Source organism: Triticum aestivum, chromosome 1B, assembly GCF_018294505.1.
Source record: "Triticum aestivum cultivar Chinese Spring chromosome 1B, IWGSC CS RefSeq v2.1, whole genome shotgun sequence".
Taxonomy (NCBI): domain Eukaryota; kingdom Viridiplantae; phylum Streptophyta; class Magnoliopsida; order Poales; family Poaceae; genus Triticum; species Triticum aestivum.
In genome coordinates this window covers 111,632,023-111,650,581 of record NC_057795.1, presented here as the reverse complement: position 1 = coordinate 111,650,581, position 18,559 = coordinate 111,632,023, and positions in this window count along the sequence as shown.

Here is an 18,559-nt window from a genome sequence, read left to right as displayed (position 1 = left end):
TATTACAGCATCGTCCCTAAAAAAAGAAAAATAAAGAAAGGCCAAAAAAGGAAAGGCCAAAAAAAGAACAAAAGAAAAAAGGGGGCAATGTTACTATCTCTTTTTCCACACTTGTGCTTCAAAGTAGCACCATGTTCTTCATATAGCGAGTCTCATATGTTGTCACTTTCATATACTAGTGGGAATTTTTCATTATAGAACTTGGCTTGTATATTTCTACGATGGGCTTCCTCAAATGCCCTAGGTCTTCGTGAGCAAGCAAGTTGGATGCACACCCACTTAGTTTCTTTTGTTGAGCTTTCATACATTTATAGCTCTAGTGCATCCGTTGCATGGCAATCCCTACTCCTCATGTTGACATCAATTGATGGGCATCTCCATAGCCCGTTGATTGCCCTCATCAACGTGAGACTTTCTCCTTTTTTGTCTTCTCCACACAATCCCCATCATTATATTCTATTCCACCCAGAGTGCTATGTCCATGGCTCACGTTCATGTATTGCGTGAAAGTTGAAAAGGTTCGAGATTGCTAAAGTATGAAACAATTGCTTGGCTGAAACCGGGGTTGTTCTTGATGGGAGTATTTTGTGTGATGAAAATGAAGCAAATCCTAACTATATGATTTTGTAGGGATGAACTTTCTTTAGCCATGTTATTTGAGAAGACATGATTGCTTTGATTAGTATGCTTCAAGTATGGCTATTTCTTATGTCAATATGAACTTTTATTTTGAATCATTTGGATCTGAACATTCATGCCACAATAAAGAGAAATACATTGAGAAATATGCTAGGTAGCATTCCACATCAAAAATTCTATTTTTATCATTTACCTACTCGAGGATGAGCAGGAATTAAGCTTGGGGGTGCTTGATACGTCTCCAATGTATCTATAATTTTTGATTGTTTCGTGCTATTATATTACGTGTTTTGGATGTTTATGGGCTTTACTTTACACTTTTATATCATTTTTGGGACTAACCTACTAACCAGAGGCCCAGCCCGTATTGTTTTTTTTGCATATTTCAGTGTTTCGAAGAAAAGGAATATCAAACAGAGTCCAAACGGAATGAAACCTTCGGGAGCGTGATTTTTGGAATGAACGTGATCCAGAGGATTTGGAGTGCAAGTCAAGAAGTTGCCGAGGCGGCCACGGGGGTGGAGGGCGCGCCCCCTATCTCGTGGGCCCCTCGGGCGTCCACCGATGTACTTCTTTCTCCTATACATACCTATGTACCCTGAAACCATCAAGGGCGACCACGAAAATCTATTTCCACCACCATAACCTTCTGTATCCGCGAGATCCCATCTTGGAGCCGTCGCCGGCACTCCACCACAAAGGGCTTCTACATCAACACCATAGCCTCTCCGATGAGTTGTGAGTAGTTTACCACAGACCTTCGGGTCCATAGTTATTAGCTAGATGGCTTCTTCTCTCTCTTTGAATCTCAATACCATGTTCTCCTTCATCTTCTTGGAGAACTATTCGATGTAACTCTTTTTGCGGTGTGTTTGTCAAGATCCGATGAATTGTGGGTTTATGATCAAGTTTATCTATGAGAAATATTTGAATCTCCTCTGAATTCTTTTATGTATGATTAAGTTACCTTTGCAAGTCTCTTCGAAATTTCAGTTTGGTTTGGCCTACTAGATTGATCTTTCTTGGCATGGGAGAAGTGCTTAGCTTTGGATTCAATCTTGCGGTGTCCTTTCCCAGTGACAGCAGGGGTAGCAAGGCACGTATTGTATTGTTGCCATCGAGGATAAAAAGATGGGGTTTATATCATATTGCATGAGTTTATCCCTGTACATCATGTCATCTTTTCTTAATGCTTTACTATCTTCTTATGAACTTAATACTCTAGATGCATGCTGGATAGAGGTCGATGTGTGGAGTAATAGTAGTAGATGCAGGCAAGAGTCGGTCTACTTGTCACGGACGTGATGCCTATATACATGATCATGCCTAGATAATCTCATAATTATTCGCTTTTCTATCAATTGCTCGACAGTAATTTGTTCACCCACCGTAATACTTATGCTATCTTGAGAGAAGCCACTAGTGAAACCTATGGCCCTCGGGTCTATCTTTTATCATATAAGCTTTCAATCAACTTTTATTTGCATCTTTACTTTTCCAATCTATATTATAAAATACCAAAAATATATTTCTCTTATCATATTATCTCTATCAGATCTCACTTTCGCAAGTAGCCGTGAAGGGATTGACAACCCCTTTATCGCGTTGGTTGCAAGTTGTTTGTTTGTTTGTGTAGATGCGTGGGACTTGTGAGGAGCATCCTACTGGATTGATACCTTGGTTCTAAAAAACTGAGGGAAATACTTACGCTACTGTGCTGCATCACCCTTTCCTCTTCAAGGAAAACCAACGCAAGCTCAAGACGTAGCAAGCGACGGTAGGTATTTCCATTAATGATGAGACCAAGGTTATCAAACCAGTAGGAGAACCTCCTCACACCACGTAAAAAGCACCTGCACACAAATAATAAATACTCGCAACCCGACGTGTTAAAGGGGTTGTCAATCCCTTCCGGGTACGGCGCCTCACGATAGGCAAATAACGTGAGGTAAAAGTTGTAGATTGGATAAATAGATCGCAGAACAAATAAATTGCAGCAAGGTATTTTTGTATTTTTGGTTTAATAGATCTAAAAATAAATGCAAGAGAAAATAGATTGCAAAGGCAAATATGATGAAAAGAGACCCGGGGGTCGTAGGTTTCACTAGTGGCTTCTCTCGAGAAAAATAGCAAACAGTGGGAAAACAATTACTGTTGGGCAATTGATAGAACTTCAAATAATCATGATGATATCCTGGCAATGATCATTATATAGGCATCACGTCCAAGATTAGTAGACAGACTCCTGCCTGCATCTACTACTATTACTCCACACATCGACCGCTATCCAGCATGCATCTAGTGTATTAAGTTCATGAGAAAACAGAGTAATGCAATAAGAACGATGACATGATGTAGATGAGATCCATTTATCTATTGCGGCAGATATAGATCTCATCTTGTTATCCTTAGTAGCAATGATACATACGTGTCGGTTCCCCTTCTATCACTGGGATCAAGCACCATAAGATCGAATCCACTACAAAGCACCTCTTGCCATTGCAAGATAAATAGATCAAGTTGGCCAAACAAAACCCAAATATCGAAGAAGAAATGTGAGGCTATAAGCAATCATGCATATAAGAGATCAAAGACTCAAATAACTTTCATGGATAAAAACATAGATCTGATCATAAACTCAAAGTTCATCGGATCCCAACAAACACACACAAAAGGACTTACATTAAATGGATCTCCAAGAGACCATTGTATTAATAATCAAGAGAGAGAGAGGAAGCCATCTAGCTACTAACTACAGACCCGTAGGTCTACAAAGAACTACTCACACATCATAGGAGAGGCACCAATGGAAGTGGTGAACCCCTCCATGACAGTGTCTAGATTGGATCTGGTGGTTCTGGACTCTGCGGCGGTTGGATAAATAATTTGTCGACTCCCTTAGGGTTTCTGGAATATTGGGGTATTTATAGAGCGAACACGTGGTTCAAGGGGCACCCGAGGTGGGTAGCACCCACCTGGGAGCGCCTAGGCCTCCTGACGCGCCCTGGTGGGTGCTGCTCCCCTCGAGAAGCCCCCCAGGTGCTTCCTTGGCCCACTGGCTTTCTTCTGGCCCAAAAAAATCCGTCAAGAGTTTCTTTGCTTTTGGGATCTGTTTGATATTGATTTCCTGCGATGTAAAAAACATGCAGAAAACAGCAACTGGCACTGGGCAGTATGTCAATAGGTTAGTACCAAAAAATGATCTAAAATGACTATAAAATGATTGTAAAACATCCAAGAATGATAATATAACAGCATGCAACAATAAAAAATTATAGATATGTTGGAGACGTATCAAAGGCCAGACCTCTTCATTGCATCGTTGAACGACCTCGGGTGCGGCAGTGAACGGATTGTGGTGCGTAAGTTTATCTAGTAACAGATCCTTAGTCTACAAGAGGCTCACAAATTATACAGTTTTTCAGATGACCTTTTCTTTGAACTCCCATGGTAGTAATACATGGACTTTTCCAATGGCATGAATGTAGGGTAGTAAGACATGGAGTAAATATATTTGTTATTTTACCTAGCAACTATTGAATCTATCATTTATTTCATTGTGAAAGCAGAAGCTTGCATGCTAATTCGATCAACTAGGCCACATGGTATTGGACTCATTTATTTTTACAGTATTGGGTGGAGCAGAATAAACACCAATAAACTATTCATCTTCTTGCTAATCATTTGCATACAGTGGTATGCGTTGGTGCTATACAAACGGTTTTAAACCCCTTTCCGCGACGGCATTTGGAACCGTCGCCAAGTGAGTGTGGGTGATAGGGCGGTCCTTCCTACACGACCCAGAAACCGTCGGGGATAGGCCCTCCTGGCACACAAGCTGGATCATGTGCGATCGGACGAGGCATGGAAACCCAATTGTTTCCGTTCGTATGTACATCCCACATGGTGAATCCCAGAAAAACATTTCCGTTCGTATGTATATCACACACAGTCAATCCAAGGAGTACGTTTCCGTTCTTATGTACATCCCAAACGATTAGGCCACTATAGCCGTGTGAAAAATGTGGACATCAACATTTAATATGCCGATATGTCTGTGATAGGTACGTTATCGCACACGGTTCAAGAAAGTAAAATGTGTGTGGTGCCTCTACTAACACCAACGTGTACATCTTTGTAACTGTGTGCGATTGGTATTCCTATCACAGATGCACGCTGGTTTGAAACGTTTGCCGTATTACCATGAATCGCACATGCATATGAGACGAAACCGTGTGTGCGTCCGAAGGGCATCGCAAACTTTTCACATCAAAGAACCGTCCGTTTTCTTTTTTCATCGCACACGCTGTTTTATTTCTAACCGTGTGCACATTATTTTATTCGCTCATGTAGAATTTTTTTGGCTGTAATTTATTATTCGAATTGGAATTTTTGAAATATGAAACATGCAATTCAAATTCTCAGCACAATGGTTCAACAATGAATCCATAAATAAAATTGGTAGTACAATATGTTCAGTAATTATAGGATTAGACAGCAATTAACTATGATGAACCACAATATTTACAGGTGGTAAAGGTGAAGAGACAAGTGTAAATCATTTTGACTGCCGATGTTGTTGAAGAAGCGGAATGCCCATAATGTGCGTTCCTGCATGCCATAGGCACGAACAACTTTTGTCCAATCCCTTGTGATGATCGCCCGCTCATCCTTCACCGCCTTCAGGAAGACTTCTAGAGCATTATCATGGTAGCATGAATTATATACTTTAAACTTAGTTGCCTCCACTCCGGTGATCTAGTTTGCAAGGTAATCATCAGTAAATAGCTTCGGAAACCACTGAAAAGAGAAAAATATCAGATCATGAGGTCTAATAGAGTAACTTGTTGTGGGTAGGGGAAAATGCAACAGATTACTTACCATCCTAAAGTTCACTAATGTCTTGGACAAAGTGTAAATAAAGAGCTTAATTCCCATCACCCGTTTCTTTGGCCTAACGATCTTTCGTAGTTTCCTCACTTGACGCTTGTTCATGAATATCTCATTGCCCCATACACAAAAGGTATCGAAGCGTGGATCAGTACCGCCCATATACGTACCTACAAGCAACCAGTAAATGTTAGATGCTAAATGAGATTGCACAAATGATGTAAAATGCAACTACCTACATTCCTAAGTACAAGTATTTTTAGAGATTTCAATATGAACTACATATGAATGTATATAGAATTATAGATATAGTTTAGATTAGAATCTAGATTCACTCATTTTGCTCCTTATGTAGTCTATATTGGAATCTCTAAAAATACTTAAATTTAGGAATAGATGGTGTATAAGACATGGGATGAAACTAACCTCGACGGCAAACAATAGCATCCTCCATTGTAGCCCTGTGTAAGTACATGGAAAGACAATGTTAACTACAACAGGGTTAACATCCACCAAAAATAGCAAATGGTAATAAAACGGCGGCATCTGTAGTGATATCTTCATTGCAAAAGAGTAGCACGGCAGCAAAGGGAAGGTTTAAAAATGGATACAACTGTTAATTGCTACAGGCTTAACAGCATCGTAATTCATGTTTTGTAAGTTTGTAGCCGTTGAAATAAAATTGTTTAGAAATGGATACAACTGTTAATTGCAAGATGCTTAATGGCCATTGAAACCGGTACTGATAAAAATGTAATTGGCAGAGTTAAACATCACAAGGAAGGTGCTGCCAGAGCAGATAATGGCCAAGTTGTCTACAAAAAGGTAGGGGAAATAGCTAAAATGTGTTAGGCATGTTTACTACAAGATGCTTAAGACATCGAGCGTACAAAACATAGACATTAATTGCAACTGGTATTGGTAAGATTGAACTAGTGAGTTCATACTTGGTAAGTCCTGAGAGGTAGTTGCTAGGGCACTTCATCTTGTCCAGAGCCCGCCCAAAGTCAGCAGCGGCGGAGGCAAGCTCTTCCTCTGGGTCGAAGCGTGGATCAGTGCCCCCGACATGTGTACCTACAAGAAGCAAGTAAATTTTAGAAGCCAAACTGCAATTGCACAAATTATGTAAAATACTGTAAGACATGGGATGCAGCTAACCTCGACGGCAAACAACGGCATCGCCCGTTATGGCCCTGCATAAGTACATGGATAGGCATGTTAAGTACAACATGGTTAGCATCCACCAAAAATAGCAAATGGGCAGCATCTCTAGTATATCCATTGCAGAGAGTAGCATGGTAGCAAAGTTTGTTGTTGGTATTGGTGAAATTGAACTGAACAGTTAGTACTTCAACATCACGCAGTGTGCAGTACTGAAATAAACAAGGCATGAACATGCTTAATACATCAAACAAACAAAACATAGCCATTGCAAGTGGTATTGGTAAGATTTAGCTGGTCAGATCATACCTGTTAAGTCCTAGGGGGTAGTCATTGGGGCACTTCTTCTGGGCCAGAGCCTGCATCATGTCGGCGGCGGCGGAGGCGAGGTGTTCCTCCGGGTCAACACGCATAGCGGTCATCGCACCATGGACCGCCATCAGCTCCTCGACCTCCACGTGATATGTGGTTGGGCTTGCACGGCGATGCTTGACACGTCTCCGTCGTATCTATAATTTTTTATTGTTCCATGCCAATATTATTCAACTTTCATATACTTTTGGCAACTTTTTATAATATTTTTGGGACTAACATATTAATCAGTGCCCAGTGCCAGTTCCTATCTATTGCATGTCTTATGTTTCGCAGAAAACCCATATCAAATGGAGTCCAAATGGAATAAAAACAGACAGAGAATATTTTTGGAATATTTATGATTTTTGGGAAGAAGAATCAACGCAAGATGATGCTCGAGTGGCCCACGAGGCAGGGGGCGCGCTCCTGACCCTTGTGGCCACACCGTAAAGAGGTTGGTGCCCTTCTTTCGCCGCACGAAATCCAATATCCGGATAGAAATCGTGTCCAAAGTACAACCCAATCGGAGTTACGGATCTTCGGGAATATAAGAAACGGTGAAAGGGCAGAATCAGGAACACAGAAACAGAGAGAGACAAAGAGACATGTCCAATCTCGGAGGGGCTCTCACCCCTCCCACGCCATGGAGACCATGGACCAGAGAGGAAACCCTTCTCCCATCTAGGGAGAAGGTGAAGGAAGAAGAAGAAGAAGAAGAAGAAGAAGAAGGGGAGCTCTCTCCCCCTCTCTCCCGGTGGCGCCAAAATGCCGCCGAGGCCATCATCATCACCATGATCTACACCAACACCTCCGTCATCTTCACCAACATCTCCATCACCTTCCCCCATCTATCTACAGCGGTCCACTCTCCTGCAACTCGTTGTACACTCTACTTGAACATGGTGCTTTATGCTTCATATTATTATCCAATGATGTGTTGCCATCCTATGATGTCTGAGTAGATTTTCATTGTCTTATCGGTAATTGATGAATTGCTATGATTGGTTTAATTTTCTTGTGGTTATGTTGTTGTACTTTGGTGCCCATCATATGAGCATGCACGTGGATCACACCATAGGGTTAGTTGTATGTTGATAGGACTATGTATTGGAGGGCAAGAGTGACAGAAGCTTCAACCTAGCATAGAATTTGATGCATACGGGATTGAAGGGGGACCAATATATCTTAATGCTATGGTTGGGTTTTACCTTAATGAACGTTAGTGGTTGCAGATGCTTGCTAATAGTTCCAATCATAAGTGCATAGAATTCCAAGTCAGGGATGACATGCTAGCAGTGGCCTCTCCCACATGAAACTTGCTCTCGGTCTAGTAAAGTAGTCAATTGCTTAGGGACAATTTCGCAACTCCTACCACCACTTTTCCATACTCTCTATACTAACTTTATTGCTTCTTTATCTAAAAAACCCTAGTTTATATTTACGTTGTCTTTATATTCTTGCAAACCTATCCAGCAACACCTACAAAGTCCTTCTAGTTTCATACTTGTTCTAGGTAAAGCGAACATTAAGCGTGCGTAGAGTTGTATCGGTGGTTGATAGAACTTGAGGGAATATTTATTCTACCTTTAGCTCCTCGTTGGGTTCGACACTCTTACTTATCGAAAGAGGCTACAATTGATCCCCTATACTTGTGGGTTATCAAGACATTTTTCTGGCGCCGTTGCCGGGGAGTCATAGCGTGGGGTGAATATTCTCGTGTGTGCTTGTTTGCTTTATCACTAAGTAATTTTTATTTGCTGTTCTTAGTTGTTTTCTATCTTTAGTTATGGGTAGGAAATGCAAAATACCAAAAAAAAATAGTTGTACCTACTACACCAATGGTTGAAGAACCACTCAAAATCGATCACACTCCTGAAGCTTATTACTTGGATCATCTTTGATCCCTATGTTCTCGTGTTGAAACCCCAACTAGCTTAGTTGAGGGAAAATCTTTAGATGAGTCTGCTTGTTATGTGTGACACCGCTTATCTCAAAAAGGGAAACTTTTACTGGATCAAATTCATCGTTTGCAATGCTATGCTTGGAATTTATGTGAAATATATGATTTTACTTGTTGTTCTGAAAACCCTAAGAAACACCTTCCCTATCAATGTGAGTTTAGTGATAATGGAATCGTATCTTCATAATCTAAGGGTGTTTATAATTACTATGATGTTCAACAAGTTGAAGAATTTGTTGCTTTTAAGGGTGCTTATGAAATTGCTTGTTTGATTGAAAAGTATGATGCTACTCTTTACAAATCTGAAAATTTTGCCATACTTCAATATTGTTATGATAATTATGCTTCTAATTCCTATGTTAAACCATATATTGAGGACTCCTCCGCTGTCCAAGAAGAGAATAATATTTTGCAGGTGTCTATGGAAGAAGAAATTGATGAAACTGTGAGCTCATTGGATGAAAAAGATGATGAGGAGAGCAAAGAACAAAAGGAGGAAGAGCGGATTGATCACCCGTGCCCACCTTCTAATGAGAGTAACTCTTCAACTCATACATTGTTTAATTTCCCTTCGTGCTTACCGAAGGATGATTGCTATGATGATTGTTATGATCCCGTAGGTTCTCATGAAATACCCCTTTTTTATGATGCTTGTTATGCTTGTGGCCAAGATGCCAATATGAATTACACTTATGGAGATAAACTTAGTATAGTTCATTATGTTAAACATGAAATTGTTGCTATTGCACCCACACATAATAGTCCTATTATCTTTTTGAATTCTCCAAACTACACTATATCAGAGAAGTTTGCTCTTATTAAGGATTATGTTGATGGGTTGCATTTTACCGTTGCACATGATGATTTTGATAGATATAATATGCATGTACTTGCTTCTCCTACTTGCAATTATTATGAAAGAGGAACTATATCTCCACATCTCTATGTTTCCAATATGATAAAATTGCAAGAAACTGCTTATACTATGCATTGGCCTTTACTATGTGTGCATAAATTGTTCTTTTATGACATGTTGATGCATAGGAAGAGAGTTAGACTTCGTCATTGCTTGATAAATGTTACTTTGTGCTCACTACTAAATGCCAACTCATTGTTAATTAAAATTGGCTTTGATATACCTTGGGATCTGGGTGGATCCATTACTTGAGCATTATATGCCTAGCTTAATGGCTTTAAAGAAAGCGCTGCCAGGGAGACAACCCAGAAGTTTTAGAGAGTCATTTATTTCTGTTGAGTGCTTTTATATAGTTTAAAAACAAAAAAATAAAGAGGGGAACCCAAAACTTTTTCAAAAAGAAAAGTGAAAGTGAGAAAGACGAGCATTGTTAAAGTGGGAGCTAGCCTTGAACTTTGTTCATGCTCACGGAAACTTTGTGAATCTTGATTACAGAAACTTTTCAACAAAAATAATTACCTCTTGTACAATTCCATTGTATTATAAAAATAATGTGCCAAGGTTTGCCTTTAGGATGTTTACAATGCTTGTTGGTTTGTGCGGTGCAGGACAGAAACTTTGACTGTAGTGCGCGATTTTACATTTTTTTATTGGAAGGTCAAACGGTTCTGAAACTTTTTGCACTGTCTTTATATACAAAATTTTTATTTTTCCTAATTGTGGCAGAATTTTTGGGGTACCATAAGTATGGTTAATGTTCAGATTACTACAGACTGCCCTGTTTAAGACAGATTCTGTTTTTGATGCATAGTTTGCTTGCTTTGATGAAACTATCAATTTCTCTCAGTGGATTAAGCCATGGAAAAGCTATATTACAGTAGCTAAAATTCAAAAAAATATGAAAGTGTTTGCAACAGTACTTAGAGTAGTGATTTGCTTTATTATACTAAAGGATCTTACCGAGTTTCCTGTTGAAGTTTTGTGTGGATGAAGTGTTCAAAGATCGCGGAGGTCTCGATATGAGGAAAAGTAGGAGAGGCAAGAGCTCAAGCTTGGGGATGCCCAAGGCACCCCCAGTAAATATTCAAGGAGACTCAAGCGTCTAAGCTTGGGGATTCCCCGGAAGGCATCCCATCTTTCTTCAACAAGTATCGGTATGTTTTCGGATTCGTTTCATTCATGTGATATGTGCAAATCTTGGAGCGTCTTTTGCATTTAGTTTTCACTTTTATTTTATGCACCATGCTGGTATGAGATAGTCCATGGTTGATTTATAGAATGCTCTTTGCACTTCACTTAAATCTTTTGAGTATGGCTTTATAGAATGCTTCATGTGCTTCAGTTATATCATTTGAAGTTTGGATTGCGTGCTTCTCTTCACATAGAAAACCGCCATTTGTAGAATGCTCTTTTGCTTATTTGTTAGAGCGTGGGCATATCTTTTGTAGAAAGAATTAAACTCTCTTTCTTCACTTATATCTATTTAGGGAGATGACAGGAATTGGTCATTCACATGGTTAGTCATAAAATCCTACATAAAACTTGTAGATCACTGAATATGATATGTTTGATTCCTTGCAATAGTTTTGAGATATAGAGATGACAATATGTGGGAGGTTCTAGTAAATGGTTGTGTTTAGTAAGGATATTGGTGTTAAAGTTTGTGATTCCCGAAGCATGCATGTATGGTCTCCTCACTACGTAACCAAATTGGCGTGCATTGTATTTTGATTGTTTATCTTTGCGTGAAGGTTGGGTGCACGCGATGGTTAACTCCTACCAACCTCCCCCCTAGGATCACACGTAGTAGTACTTTTCTTCGAGGGCTGATAAACTTTTGCAATAAGTATATGAGTTCTTTATGACTAATGTGAGTCCATGGATTATATGCACTCTTACCTTTTCGCAATTGGCTAGCCTCTCCGATACCGTGCATTGCCCTTTCTCACCTCGAGAGTTGGTGCAAACTTTGCCGGTACATCCAAACCCCGTGATACAATACGCTCTATCACACATAAGCCTCCTTATATCTTCCTCAAAACACCCAACATACCTACCTATTATGGCATTTCCATAGCCATTCCGAGATATATTGCCATGCAACTTCCATCATCATCATATACATGACTTGAGCATTCATTGTAATATTGCTTTGCATGATCATAAGATAGCTAGCATGATGTTTTCATGGCTTGTCCGTTTTTTTGATATCTTTGCTATGCTAGATCATTGCACATCCTGGTACACTGCTAGAGGCATTCATATAGAGTCATATTTTGTTCTAGTATCGAGTTGTAATATTGAGTTGTAAGTAAATAAAAGTGTGATGATCATCATTATTAGAGCATTGCCCCAGTGACGAAAGGATGATGGAGACTATGATTCCCCCACAAGTCGGGATGAGACTCCAGACTTTATGAAAAATAAAAGAGGCCAAAGAAGCCCAAATAAAGAAGAGGCCAAAGAAGCCCACCAAAAAGAAAGAAAAATAAAAAAATGAGAAAAAAGAGAGAAGGGGCAATGCTATTATCCTTTTACCACACTTGTGCTTCAAAATAACACTATGTTCTTCATATAGAGAGTCTCTTGAATTATCACTTTCATATACTAGTGGGAATTTTCATTATAGAACTTGGCTTGTATATTCCGATGATGGGCTTCCTCAAATGCCCGAGGTCTTCATGAGAAAGCAAGTTGGATGCACACCCACTTAGTTTCTATTTGAGCTTTCATACACTTATAGCTCCAGTGCATCCGTTGCATGGAAATCCCTACTCCTCGCATTGACATCAATTGATGGGCATCTCCATAGCCCGTTGATGAGCCGCGTCAATCTGAGACTTTCTCCCTTTTTGTCTTCTCCACACAACCTCCACCATCATACTCTATTCCACCTGTAGTGCTATATCCATGGATTGCACTCATGTATTGCGTGAGGGTTGAAAAAGCTTCAGCGCGTTAAAAAGTATGAACAAATTGCTTGGCTGACACCAGGATAGGCATGAGGGGTACCTTGTGTTAAGAAAAGGGAGCATACAAGACTATATGATTTTGTAGGAATAACGTTCTTTAGCATTGATATTTTGAAAGACATGATTGTTTGTTGGGATGCCCGAATTATTATTGTTTTTATGTCAAATGATAGACTATTGCTTTGAATCACTCGTGTCTTAATATTCATGCCATGATTAGATTACATGATCAAGATTGTGCTAGGTAGCATTCCACATCAAAAATTATCTTTTTTATCATTTACCTACTTGAGGACGAGCAGGAATTAAGCTTGGGGATGTTGATACGTCTCCATCGTATCTATAAATTTTGATTGTTCCATGCCAATATTATTCAACTTTCATATACTTTTGGCAAATTTTTATACTATTTTTGGGACTAACATATTGATCCAGTGCCCAGTGTCAGTTCCTGTCTGTTGCATGTTTTATGTTTCACAGAAAACCCATATCTAACGGGGTCCAAATGGAATAAAAATGAATGGAGAATAGTTTTGGAATATTTATGATTTTTGGGAAGAAGAATCAACATGAGACGATGCTCGAGTGGCCCACGAGACAGGGGCACGCCCTAGGGGGTGGGCGCGCCCCTGGCCCTCGTGGCCACCCCATAAGGCGGTTGGTGCCCTTCTTTCGCCGCAAGAAAGCCAATATCTGGATAGAAATCGTGTCCAAAGGACAACCCAATCAGATTTACGGATCTCTAGGAACATAAGGAATGTTAAAAGGGCAGAATCAGGAATGCAGAAACCGAGAGAGACAGAGAGACAGATCCAATCTCGGAGGGGCTCTCGCCCCTCCCACGCCATGGAGACCATGGACTAGAGGGGAAACCTTCTCCCATCTAGGGAGAAGGTCAAGGAAGAAGAAGAAGAAGGGGGGCTCTCTCCCCCTCTCTCCCTCTGGTGCCGGAACCCCGTCGGGGCCATCATCATCATCGTGATCTACACCAACACCTTTGTCATCTTCACCAACATCTCCATCGCCTTCCCCCATCTATCTACAGCGGTCCACTCTCCCGCAACCCACTGTACCCTCTACTTGAACATGGTGCTTTATGATTCATATTATTATCCAATGATGTGTTGCAATCCTATGATGTTTGAGTAGATTTTCGTTGTCCTATCGGTAATTGATGAATTGCTATGATTGGTTTAATTTGCTTGTGGTTATGTTCATGTCCTTTGGTGCCCATCATATGAGCGCGCGCATGCATCACAATATAGGGTTAGTTGTATGTTCATAGGACTATTTATTGGAGGGCAAGAGTGACAGAAGCTTCAACCTAGCATAGAAATTGCTGCATACGGGATTGAAGGGGGACCAACTTATCTTAATGCTATGGTTGGGTTTTGACTTAATGAATGTTAGTAGTTGCGGACGCTTGCTAATAGTTCCAATCATAAGTGCATAGAATTCCAAGTTAGGGATGACATGCTAGTAGTGGCCTCTCCCACATGAAACTTGTTATCGGTCTAGTGAAGTAGTCAATTGCTTAGGGACAATTTCGCAACTCCTACCACCACTTTTCCACACTCGCTATACTAACTTTATTGCTTCTTTATCTAAACAGCCCCTTATTTATATTTCCATGCTCTTTATATTCTTTAAAACCTATCCAACAACACCTACAAAGTCCTTCTAGTTTCATACTTGTTCTAGGTAAAGTGAATGTGAAGCGTCCGTAGAGTTGTATCGGTGGTCGATAGAACTTGAGGGAATATTTGTTCTACCTTTAGCTCCTCGTTGGGTTCGACACTCTTACTTATCGAAAGAGGCTACAATTGATCCCCTATACTTGTGGGTTATCAATGCTCTAGAGGTAGGGACGGTGGGGATTTGGAGGCATGAGGATGTTTCGCAGGCGCGATTTAAGCAATGAGGCCGAGGCCGTAATAGAGATCGGTGGGTTACCTGACTGGATCCAAGCAAAACATAGATGTTGTTGAAGCTATGGTTGCGTCGGTGGCGATTTGAGATGCCGGTAGGGGGAGGCACGGGGGGCGCGGGGGGGGGGGAGCAGGTGGGGGAGATACTGAGGAAATTTGATGGGTGGGGATGTGGTTGGAGGAATAAATTCTGAAATCGCGCACCTAATGAAAGTTTCGCTGCAAAACTTGAAACTTGGGCAGGGGAAACACACAAAATAGACGAAGCGCGTAAAATACTCATGTGCGAGAAAACAGAAAATTGGCAGTTCCCGCCTCCAAAAAATGTACACGTGTAGTCAATTTTTTTGGTCAAGCCAAAAAATGCACACGTGTACGCCATAGAAACAGTCTGTTTTGTGATCTTCTAATGATTAATGCAAAAAAGCGCACATGGTCACACATGCTAATCAACGCTCAAAGCTCTCAAAGGATGCTCATTGTACGTTAATACTACAAACTTAAAGTACTGCTGGCAATTTGCTCTAATACTACAAACTTAAACTACTTCTCACATGCTGCCATCGTGGCATGCTGGCCAGACGCCGGCGTTCTCCTTCCCGGCCTTGTAGGCGGCAGCCAACCGTGCTTTGCTCTGCGCCAAGCTCTCGTCATCAAAGTGTGCGGCCTCTTCTTTCTTGTGGCAGCGGGACTCTCTTTTCTTGACTGCTTTCTGCCTTTTCTGATCCTCCTGTGCGGCTTTGGCCAAATCTTGATCCACCGCCAATTCGGCCATGGCAGCCTCAAAGTCTGCCTACATAACTGTGTGGCCGCCGGCGGTGATGAAATTGGCGCGTGAGATGTCGTTGCTTCCTTACCATGTGTGTGGTCATGGGCGGCGAGGAACGCGGCGCGGCGGGATGCCATCACTTCCTTACCGGTTACTGTGTGCCGCGGTGCCATGAACGATGCTTCGAGAGAGCTCTGGGAAGGATGGGCCGGGCAACCATACAGTGCGGTGGATTTTAAGAGCTCAACGACAAACGGCAAAGGAAATTTCGCTTCCCTTACAATTTTGCTCGTTCATTATCGCACACGGTTCATCTCAGAAGCTTCCGAAAATAGTGTGCGCTGAGCCTATTGTGTGTTGCATTATGATTGGCCGGAACCCCAGCCACCCGGATCACGCGTGTGCACCATAAGATGCGTCGCAATCGAATGGCAATCCATGTTCCTCACATCACATCCGTGCAGTTGTAGCTGGATTGGATTTATATGCGCCAAATGCCTAGAAAATGCACATAATCCCTCAAATATGGTAAATGAGCCCGAAAAAATGCCAAATTTGAACACGGTGATTTGCAGGGTGTATGTTCTTCATAGAAAAAACTATAGGGCAAGAAACAAAGAAAAATTGGATTCCCCTTCAATCTTGGTGATTTCCCTCTCGAAGGCATGGAACTTCCCCGGCAATGGTTCGATTTATGAAGGGCGTGCATGACGACATAAGCCAAACCTTCTCAAATTTTCACCAGGGCATGGTGAGGGCATACCATGGTACCATGCCAGGCATCATGTTTTTCAATCATTTATTTCATTATTTCTATAGATGAAACCCCTATAAACAAATGTTTGTGGTTGACTATTGCCACACATTTCATCGAAATATCTATCCATTCCGTATAAAAGGCATGAGAATTTACTAAATGGCACAAGTATCGTTTTCCAAACCGTTCTTGTGCTCCCTTTCATGCACCGATTGTTTGGACTTGAATTATGTGCATTAATGCCTAGAAAATGCACATAATCCCCTAAATATGGTGAATGAAGCCGGAAAAGTGTCAAATTTGAATGTGGTGATTTGCAGGGTGTATGTTCATCATAGAAAAAAAACTCATGGACAAAGGACAAAGGAAATTTGGATCCCCCTTCAATCTTGGTGATTTCCCTCTCGAAACGATGAAACTTCCTCGGTGATGGTTCGATTTATGAAAGACGAGCATGACGACATAAGGAAAACATTCTCAAATTTTAACTAGGGCATGGTGAGGCCATACCATGGCACCACGCCAGGCGTCATGTTTTTCAAGCATTTATTTCTTTTTTTGTATAGTTGTTAACCCAGTAAACGACGCGTTTATGGTTGACTATTGCCACACATTTCCTCTAAATATTTGTCCATTCCTTGTAAAAGGCATGAGAATTTACTAAATGGCACAAGGATGGTTTTCCAGACCATTCTTGTGCACCTTTTCATGTACCGATTGTTTGAATTTGAATTATGTGCATTAATGCCTAGGGAATGCAAATAATCCCCTAAATATGGTAAATGAACCCGTAAAAGTGTCAAATTTGAACGTGGTGATTTGCAGGGTGTATATGTTCATCGTAGGAAAAAACTCATGGACAAAGGACAAGTGAAATTTGGATCCCCATTCAATCTTGGTGATTTCCCCCTCGAAACCATGAAACTTCCTCGGTGATGGTTCAATTTACGAAAGGCATGCATGACGACATAAGGAAAACATTCTCAAATTTTTACCAGGGCACGGTGAGGCCATATCATGGCACCACACGCCAGGCGTCATGTTTTCCAAGCATGTATTTCATTTTTTGTATAGTTGTTAACCCAGTAAACGACGCGTTTATGGTTGACTATTGCCACACATTTCTTTGAAATATCTGCCATTCCTTGTAAAAGGCATGAGAATGTACTAAATAGCACGAGGATGGTTTTCCAGACCATTCTTGTGCACCTTTTCATGCACTGATTGTTCGATTTTGAATTATGTGCATTAATGCCTAGAAAATGCAAATAATCCCCTAAATATGGTAAGTGAGCCCGGAAAAATGTCAAATTTGAACATGTTGCATCTGAGGCAGTATGTTGATCGTTGGAAAAACCTGAATGACAAAGTAGGACAGAAATTTGGATTCCCCTTCAATCTTGGTGATTTCCCTCTCGAAAGCACGGAACTTTCTCAGTGATGGTTCGATTTGTGAAGGTCATGCATGATGACATTAATGAAACCTTCTCAGCTTTTAACCAGGGCACTGTGAGGCCATACCATGCCATGCGTCATGTTTTTCAAGCACATATTTAATTTTTCTATAGTTGCTAACCCAATAAATGACGCGTTTTGGTTGACTATTGCCACACATTCCCTTAAAATCTCTGTACATTCCCTGTAAAAGGATTGAGAATTTACTAAATACCACGAGTATGATATTTTCAGACCGTTTGTATGCACCTTTTCATGCACCGATTGTTTGAATTTGAATTCTGTGGATTAATGCCTAGAAAATGAACATAATCCCTAATATGGTAAATGAGCCCGGAAAAATGCCAAATTTGAGCACGTTGCATTCGAGGGGGTATGTTGATTGTAGAAAAAACTGAATGACCAGCTAGGAAGTAAATTTGGATTCTCGGCCCCTTCAATCTTGTTAATTTCCCTCGAAATCATGAAATTTCCTCGGTGATGGTTCAATTTATGAATGGCGTGCATGATGACATAAGACAAAAATTCTCAATTTTTTACCAGGGCATGGTGAGGCCACACATTTCCTTGAATTATCTGCCCATTCCTTGTAAAAGACATGAGAAATTACTAAATAGCACGACCATGGTTTTCCAGACCGTTCTCGTGCACCTTTTCCAATTGTTTGAATTTGAATTATGTGCATTAATGCCTAGAAAATGCACATAATCCCCTAAATATTGTAAATGAACCCAGAAAAGTGCCAAATTTGAACACGG